Genomic DNA, 10,321 nt, shown 5'->3' with positions numbered 1-10,321 from the left:
TAATCGATGAGGAATGCTCGTTGCATAATGTTCTTTTGTATTGTGTAATATGTTTAATAATTGCGTTTGAGTTTTAACACCCAAGTATGTTCGTCTTGGTATATTCATTCTATAAGTTTATTTAAGTATATAAGGGTATATTATTTATATATTACATATATACACAATTACTTATTTTATCTCATGTTATTTTATGGCTAAAAATGCATATTTTTCAATGTTGTTTGCTTAGGATTAACAATTTAATATAGGGTTCTTTGTAAGTTGATTTTACAGAAATTTTAAAATACAGAAAATGTTTATGCATATTATTTTGTAGTCATTTGAAGTTCAATTTTCGACGAAATTGGATATTCAACGAAAAATGCATATTGATTTTTTCTTTCACGATTGAAGTTTTTCTATGGAAATTCAAAAAATATTAATAGTATTTCCTTGAAACATTTTGTCCTTATCTACATGATATAATATTATCATTTTCTATAAACATTATCATTTTTAAAATTGGTATTCAGATTAATTAAAACTATTTATATCACAAACAAATTATTCACTCAGTTCTACGGTACCTATTGACCTATGACCTACAACTTAAAAAAATATTCACAATACAATATTATGATATAGGTACCTATTAGAATAATATTAATCATATTTTTATAGTATCTATAATGTTTTTGGAAAAAAGAAGTTAATTCTATTGTTTTTTTTTTTAATAGGATACTAAATTACTGGTAGACTATAAATAATTTATTTAAGACTTAAGTACCTTTCTTTTATTGTTGTATTCAATAATTTATTATTAAATTCACATTTTGACACATTGCAGTGATATAGGTACTCAATGAAAAGGTATCGGAACATACTGCGCATAGTAGAGCAATTTCATGGGTATGGAAAAAAAATGTATTTGTTTCTATAATTTGTAAAGTTTGTAAAATTGTATGACATATATATTAGGTACCTTTACAGAGTGTTTGAATACAATTGGGTTATTTACCATTGTTGTTTTCAAGCGTTTTTGAATGAGCTGTTTTAAGTAGGAATATGAATGGTGGTGTAATTATAGATTTGAAATCTTATATAAAAACATTTAACAATGACCTAATGATAGTTTTGTAAAATTATTGTCAATGGATTTAGTTTATCGACACCCGAAGTGTCACATGAGTAGGATTTTTGGTTGCTGGCAAGGAAGATGCGATAATCCGGATGTCGCCTGTGGGCTGTATTGCTTCGCATGGGGACTTACAATTTAGGTGAGGGGGCTTAACAGTGGGTTTTCGATATTTATGAAGTGGCATATAGATTTTTCAAATTCCGTAGTTGGACCTATCCAGGGTACGTTACATTAACCGCAGGTTCGGATCCAAAGCAAAGATCTGAGGGGGGGGGGCGAAATTTTTTTACTACACAAATACAATTACAATATACACCTTATTCTTAATTTAAGTTGTTTTCCCAATGTTCGTATAATCTTAATGTAATAAATCAATTAATGATTATAATATATTAAATAATTAAAACCAAACGTCTTTTGATATTATCACTAATTCCAAAACGGTCAATTGTATTACTAGGTCGATGTTCATATAAATTTCCCTAAGAAAATTGAACAAATAATATGTATGGGAGTCTAGGCGCTTAGGACCCCCTAGATCCGTCCCTGATTAATATGACCTCATCTAACCTTGATAAAAAGCGCAAGTACGTGGAACATCTTGTTTATTAGTGCATAAGGATGATTCATGTGGCTTTTTCCACAATGTTCGGATCACGGGTTCTAATTAAGGCAAATGCCTACAGATGTGTCCGTTAATCTAGAATTGTTGTCATTGGACTATTTAGCAGCATTAGTGCGGTTAATCTACCTTAAACTTAGTATAGATAATAGACGTGATTCCAAAAATGGTTCGACAGTTTTGGTACTTTACCTAATCAACGAAAAGAAATGGTGGGAGATGCATTTTTGTTTGTCGTTGTAGTACCTACGTTTACTGAGTTAACGATATCATCGGTGTTAATATAAGATATTTACAGAAAATAGATTTTGCGTTGAAAATGTCCGTGCAAAGTTTTCAGTTTGTAATTTATTGTTGGGATGGATTTCTGGGGGATCGTATCCAGAGTGTTTATTTGATTTAATTCATGCTGTTAACGGCGGCGGAGTTACTTGCTTGATCTGCGTTAGTATATTTGACTGGGAAGACTGTGGCATACGTTTTGATTAGGAATCGGTGGTGGTTTTGTTTGTGTTGGACGGCAATGCAAATTGCGATAACTATGCGCAAAGAGGAGATAAGCTAATTAAGTGCAGATAAAGCACAGAATGGATGCGATTATTTGCATAATACTATATAGATTAGTTCGTTACACACACTTTTTTTTTGAGAGAGAAAGAGAGAAAATTTCCAACGTTGGAGCCTCGTATTTTTTTTTAAATAGACATGCGATGTCAACAGTAAAAAAATATTTATTTTAACTAAATTTAAATATTATATGCGTTTGGAGTATTTGTACTAGCTGTTGTGTTCATTCAGTGATAATACGCGACTGCTCAAAATTTATTATAAGAACTATGATTGCAGGAAAATTTTTATTTACTAGTTTTACGCATATTGGATGTGTAAATGTAATCAGATAATTTTTATCTCAATATGAAATAATATATAAATCTTAGATAATATATTGTGCGCCTACTGAAGAGCTTCGTTTAATTATTAGGAGGATATAATAATATTATGACATATTATGTGTACTATGGAATTAAATTAAAAACTGTAATGATTAATCCATTGAATTCAAAAAATTGGTTTCAGCAGAGCTTGGTTAAAATTGCGTCTAATGAAATTGTTTCTACGTTTCATTGTCTATTCAATGATATTTTTCATTGTACACTTGTACACATTAAGAAAAACTAAAGAGACAATCGTAAAACGATAAAGTTGGTAGGTACCAACTAAACTCGATTTCAAATTATTTTGATAGATATTATAAGGTCACGTGAAATTTTTTTTATACACTTCTACCCGAACGAGTGTTGACTGTGGAAATTATTTTATAAATTATAAATAAAATTGAGAAACGTTTTTGTACTATTGTACTATTATACTATCTCTTTGCTCATAGTCTAAATATGTTGTTAGGAGTTACTATTAAGTTAATCACTGGATTTTTTCTGCTATACTAACAAAAATTGTTTAACAGGATATTTTTTTTAATGATTACTGCAAGTGAAAATCTTGCAATTTATTTTTAGTAAAATCAATTATTATAAGTGTCATGACTGAAACAAAAATATTAATAATTTAATATTTAATATTAATTTACACCTTCAGTAGGATCTCTGCAGAACTTAAAGTCCTAGGGGGAAATAAATAATTCAAATTATCAACAGTTTTGACGTTTATTTGACTCGTAATAAAAAAAATCATTTTATAATTATATAATATTTAGTTTTGCCAACTCATCAATCATAAAAGATTTAATTTTTTTTTGTTTTTAATATTCCCAAGACATATTTAATGTTTTAATTATATTATGTAATAGTATAAATGAGGTTCATTTTTTCTCAGTTTTTCCGACATCGAGATACATTTATTCTTGGAAGTTTCACAGTTAATGTTTTGAGTTTTATTTGGTAAACAATTATAAAGAGATTTTTAATAATGTTTGATAAAATTAAATCTAAACATTTCATTGGCAATAACCGCAGTACTTTAAACATAATTATTAATTTGTTTTTCCATTTGATATTATTGTATCTTGTTTTGACATAACAACTCTGTATTTGTTTTCGATAAGTTGGAACTATAAACAAAATAGGTTAATCGACCATCTTGAAAAAAATCAAACGTTGTTTTCTAAGGATGATGGTATATAAATTGGGTCAACTGGACGTCTCTTTGGATATCATGGATACAGAATTTGGTTTAAAGCAGTTTGTTCAACAACGTAGCATTTGTGCACACTGCATAAGTTAATTAATGGTAAATTATCCTATTCGGAGATCCCAAAGACGATACAATTTAAATATCCAGTTGTTAACGCAAAAAATAACCGTATATCTTAAAACCACCATGTTTGACAAATATAATTAAAAACAATCCCGAGTACTGCCTTTTAAATGCTAATAATAATGTACTTAATTTTGATATCTCTTTTGATTCACATTTTCAATTTAAAAAAAAGTAATAAACATATTGTATTAAACTGTAGTAAATCCTTTATTGTACCTACTTTAATACTATATTGTATAATATTTTGAAACATTGTATCTACTCATTTCCTTTTTTTTGTGTTTAAAATTAGAAACAAAAGTTATTTGCAATTTATTTCTTTGTGGTCTGCAATAGCATTATTACTTATCGTGTACACAAAAAAAAAACGCACACACATCATTGTAAAATCAATACAATAATCGCTCCGCTCAGGATCTAAAAAAGGCGAAGAAGTTGGTAATCGTTCTGCTATACAGTTGTAACTTGTTAGTTATAAGTATCAAGGGTACCTCGTCATTAAATAAGTCACTGTATTTAAATTAAATTACAAAATATCATTGCATATGAAAAACAATTGTGAGCGAAGACGAGTGTTAGCCTATATTACCAAGTATTTATTTTATGATATTATATTTGTTGCACTATTAAAGTAAATCATTTTATTATATAATACGTAATATTAGTAACTCCCAGTAGTTTGCACTTAAAAAAGTTATTATGTGTATAATATATTATAATAATATAGCTAACTATACCTATCTAAGTTGAATGTTTTAAATCCTCACGAAAAATATTTTTGAATTACAACAAAATAATAAAAATCTTTGTTATTCTTCCTTAAAATGTCTTATTTCGTCCAAATATGAACTTTAAATTTCTAAATAAAAAAAATTGTCTTTATACATTTTTTAGATCTTCGGGTTCCAGTATGAAGTCTTCACGAGAAACCTTGTATTTGATTTTCAAGTCTTTGCTATAAAAAATGAACATTTTATACATTTCTAAGAACAAAATAATTTTGTCAATATGTATCAAAAAAAAACTAAAAAACAAATGGAAAATGTCAAATGTTTATAAATATCTCAAAGAGAGTCAAAATATTTTGAAAATTATACCAAGTAAAGGAAATTCTAATATAAATAGTTGGTTAAGTTTTCCAATACCTATCTACAGTTGTTAATTTTTGAGTTAGGTTCAACAAAAAGATACAAATCAAAGCATTTTTTCTGCTCCAAATGTAATGATCGACAGACAAAAACACACCCACACGCACACATTTGTGAAATCAATATATCCATCTCTATATGCACTGAAATATTATATTAGCTATATTTTGCACTCGATAAACTATTATCTGTCATAATGTCTGTATATTTTGGTTTCTGATATTTTTATTTAGATTTAGTGCAAATGACGACTCGTTTTTGCAGCAATCTGAATTTGTCTAGAGATTCAAGACTAGAGTATATACGTAGTTGTGATGATAAAAACAATTTCAACTCGAATATACTCTCGATACCTGTAAAATTTTTCAAAAGTATAATACACGGTATCGGGTATAAACGCATAACCCAAAATATGGTCTATAGTCGGCTGGTCCAGTGACGCGCAACAATATTATCGAATTAAACCGAATCAAATGTTATAGGTTACGAGTACGCTCAATTAATCGATAACATTTTAAAAATTAACACGACACTATTAAAAGTTTTTCTTTGTACATTTCACGACGACAAAGAAAACAAATTCAATACTCCAATGACCCATTTGTTACACTTTAACATAGAACATTTAACTTCAACTTAATCTCAAAAATGTAAACTGCATAATGTTATAGTGTCTGCTGCAGGTTTCTGCGTTAAGAATAAAAATACTTTAAGGAAATCTTTTATTTTATATTTTTTTTTTTTTATTATTATTTGTTCATTGAAACGGCCTCAAGGTCTTTGTCAATGCTTATCACAAGTGGGTAGTAGGGAGATCATGTGTTCTATTTATCTATGTATATATCACTATATGCATGATACTACCCCCCTTCTCCAAGAGGAGACATGTGCGGTCTTCACTCCCAGTGGAGTGGGACCTAGTTGGAAACCGGATGACGCAATCGGACGACAGCACGGGAAAATGGTGACTGCGTAGAATCACACACATTTTTTGCACTTTGCTATGAATCGAACCGATGACTTATTTTATATTTAAAGTTTTGGTTATTCCATTCGTGAACAGGAGAATTTTTATTTGTTGCCATATACGTAATAATTCGTAAACGAGTTTATTTTAACGATATCGATAATAGTAGTCTTTGTGCTTACATTTTCATTCTTATATTCTTATTAATAAATTGTCGTTTGTATAATAATATTGGCTACCCACTTGACTTCCCACACCAGTGAACGGGTTTATACCAACAATAATTGTTTTGCCACGTATTCTTGTATTCGTCAATCATCATTTTCGAGTTCACTTTAATAATTGGAATATGTAATATATTACGTATATAATTATATTCCACTTTAAAAAACTCCACCGAAAAACATAGACGCCTCGAACGCATCAGCTGTTAAAGGAGAGAACCAGCTCAGTTTTTTTCATTTATTAAATATTCTAACTGATGTCACTCCTATAATAATACATAATATTATAATAATATGGTGGCGCATAATATTTTTCTATAATTACGCTGGCCAGCTGGCGAAGAGATTTGTCACTAAAGATAATCATATGTGTTACATGTTTTTTACTGAACACATTAAATACAAAAACGATTTGAACAATGTAATAAGTAAATTTTATATAATATTAACAAACAAAAAATAATAATAGTAATAACGTCACGTGTTAAACACACATAGGTAAATATAAAAAAAATCGTTGAATGCTTAATTTTTTGTGATGCAATCAAACCAGTTAGCTAGACTATTCGTTAATTTTGTGCGTGACCGAACCTGTACATAATATTTTGATAGTTGCGATAACTTAGATGGTATTTATTATATTATTTGTCAACACAATTTAATATAATCTGATACTATTATCGAATGATACACTGTTATTCCAAATAATAGATAATATAACAGTAGTTATATTATTCAACACGATTAAGTATACTCATCATTAGGTAGATATATATATATATATATTAGGGTGATGCTTATATGGGCAAATAAATTTTTTTCTTCAATTTGTTTGAGGGCACCTCGTAATTATTTTATACCTACCTAGGAGATACTATTGCATGTGAAATTTTTTTTTTAAATTTTTTTTAAAGGTCGCTACCAGGAATTGAAAATTGATAAATTTCGAAAAAAATGAATGGTTTGTATATTTTATTATCTAGTATAATTTTCACATATAAGGTAGGTATTTTAATTAGCTATGTTATAATTACATTCTACAAGTATTTACATTATTATAATATTAAAGTTGATTTTTTTCTGTCCGGATATTTTTGACCAAAGTGTTTTATTAATAACAAAAGGAACTGTTTTTGTTCTTCATTTGTGGAGTGTAATTTATTATATTCCTCCATCAAAGCCACTCCTCTCTCTGCAATATCGTTGACAACTCTCAATGACTGAACGATTGCTTTACCTTTTTTATAATTTTCGTCTTCATCCCAATGGTCGACTTCTTTATTAAAAAACTAAGAAGAAAGTCCTAATATGTCAAAGAATTTGCGAGTGTTGTCGGTTACAAAATCTTCTAAGTTTTTTCTTAAAACAATATCGGGTTCCAAACTTATGTGTTTCACTGGATGCTCCGTTCCTTCATTTTGCATAGCAACCACCATTTTTATTTTTGTTTCAGAAGAAACATTTTCGTCAAAAAAGGCGAATGCGATCAGTTCTTCTGATAAGTACCAAAGATGGCCAAGGAATTTCTTCATGGCTTTTTTAGAAATCATTACATTTACTTCTTCGTATTTCTTTAAATCTTTTTATAGTTGTAGGTCATTTCTCGGTAAGTAAATCGCTGTGGCAGCTTGAAACCAATATTTTATGTATATTCTTACAGTAAAAATACAAATGTCACAAATTCCTACATATTCTTTAATCGTCAGCTTAAATTGTCCTCTAAATAAATATATCTTTAAGGAATATATGGCTTTTGCCATCCATCGAGCACGACGAAGTCCACCAGGGGATCTAAAAGAAATACCTTTTTTAGGAACTCCCCCCAAGGAAATAATACATAGATTCAATAATTCTTTATAATCATCTCTTGGTTGATACTCCCCTAGTTTTTTTGAAGCAAAAATGATCATATCTGTAGAAATATTTTCGATTTCGTTCGAAGTAGAAGCATCGGATATAACGGTTTCAAAATGTTCCGTTCTTCTTTCCGTTGCAAAAGTAGAAATTGTTTATCTTCCTCAATACCAATTATATTTAAGGCATCAGCATGGGCTATACCAAAGAGTTCATCGAGAGCCTTCTGCCAATTGTTCTCTTTTTCTTTTAACCCTTCGGATCGCTTTGTTTTATTTTCTTTATTTTTTTAAAATTTTTGCCATTCATTAAATATAATTTCAATTTTATTTATAATATGTTTCTGAAGCCTTGTGGGTATTCTAGCCTTATTCCAAATTGTCATTATAGCAACAGCAGTAAACCGAGCAGAATCCTTAATATTCATCTTAATAATATTCTTATGGTAGAAAAATAAACTCATTACCTCTTTTTTTGAAGGTAATTTAGTTTCAATTAAATGTTGTGACATCTGACCGATCAACCATACTTCAGTCGTTTGTCTCGTCGAAACCTCTGTATTAATACTAGTTGCCATAATATACGTATTTAATAAACTATAGTAACTGTGAGATTAACATTAAAAAAAACAAATTGAGCACAAAATAAATATAAAAAGCTACAACAATTTCGAACACTAAACACGAATACAATGGCAATGTCAACTGATTATGAATTTGTGACCAAGACGCACGTAGTAAAATGTTTCTTGCCACCTTTATAGGTCTATAGAAATCATCGATTATACCTATTTTTCGCGAAATTGTAGCATTATTTTATCTGCTGGTAGCGACCTTTAAAACTTAATCATTAAACCTGAAACTTTTCCTGTAGCTCATTTATATCATATAGAACAAATTGGCAAGGTGCCACAATTATATTTTAAAAGTTGAATTTTAAGCACCACCCTAATATATATATTATATATACCTATATAATTCTGCTTTTAGATTCTGAGTGGAACGATGAATGTATTGATTTTACAATGATGTATTTTTTTTTTATTTTTTTATTTTTTTTTTTGTGTCTGTGTACACGATAAGTAGTCAAAATAATGCTTCGATTTTCAACTTCAGTATCTTGTTCGATTGGAAAGTGAATATCGTTGGTGCATTGGGGAGGTAAAAATTCCCAGTAATTTTCAAAAGCGCCAAGAAAAACCAAAGAAAAATTAAGGAAAAACAGGAATTTTTACGCAAAATCAATTTTTCACAAAATTGAATTTGGTTTTTGATGTAACTTTAAAAAAATGACTGTAGATACATGAAATTTTGACTAAATGTTTATATTAGCATTTTTTATACACCATAACATTTTCAAAATATTTTAACTTATTTTGAGCTCTTTACGGACATTGTCAGTTTTCATTTTTTTTTTAGTTTTTTTTCTAAAAATATCAATAAAAATGTATTTGTTGATTAAAAAAGTTTGAAAATGTAATAAAAAGGCTCCTAGTATATTGTTTCAAAAGCAGATGAAAAATATTAAAAATCCTTAGTCACAGCTTTTTTTATAAGCATTTAAAGTTCAAAAATTGACAAAATAATGAAAAATCACGAAAATTAGCAAATTATTTTGAGTTACTAATTCGTAAAAATTGTTCTTTTTAAATCTAAGATTTTAAAATGTAATACAAGATTCCTTATAAGATTATCTACCTTTATCAAACAAAAAATATCTATAAGAAAGTCAAATTAAATTTGTATGATCGTTTGAAATTCAAATTTTTACAACATTGAATATTCACTCGATTTCTCATGTAGCTCTTTTCTTATTTTGTTGTAATTCAAAAACGAATAACTGTAGATACATGAAAATTTTACTGAATATTTATATTAGCATTTCCTATACACCATAAAATTTTGAAAATATTTTGACTCTAATTGAGCTGCTTACGGACATTTTCGGTTTTCAATTTTTTTAGTTTTTTTTTCTATAAATATCAATTAAGTTTAACTGTTGGGCCAAAAAGTGTAAACATTTAATACAAAGCTCCTGATATATTGTTACAATACCAGTTGAAAAATATTAAAAATACTTAGGCACAATTTTTTTTTATAAGCATTAAAG

Source organism: Acyrthosiphon pisum, chromosome X (assembly GCF_005508785.2).
Source record: "Acyrthosiphon pisum isolate AL4f chromosome X, pea_aphid_22Mar2018_4r6ur, whole genome shotgun sequence".
Classification (NCBI taxonomy): Eukaryota; Metazoa; Arthropoda; class Insecta; order Hemiptera; family Aphididae; genus Acyrthosiphon; species Acyrthosiphon pisum.
The sequence above is the reverse complement of the archived record's forward strand: the minus strand, read 5'-3'. Positions refer to the sequence as shown.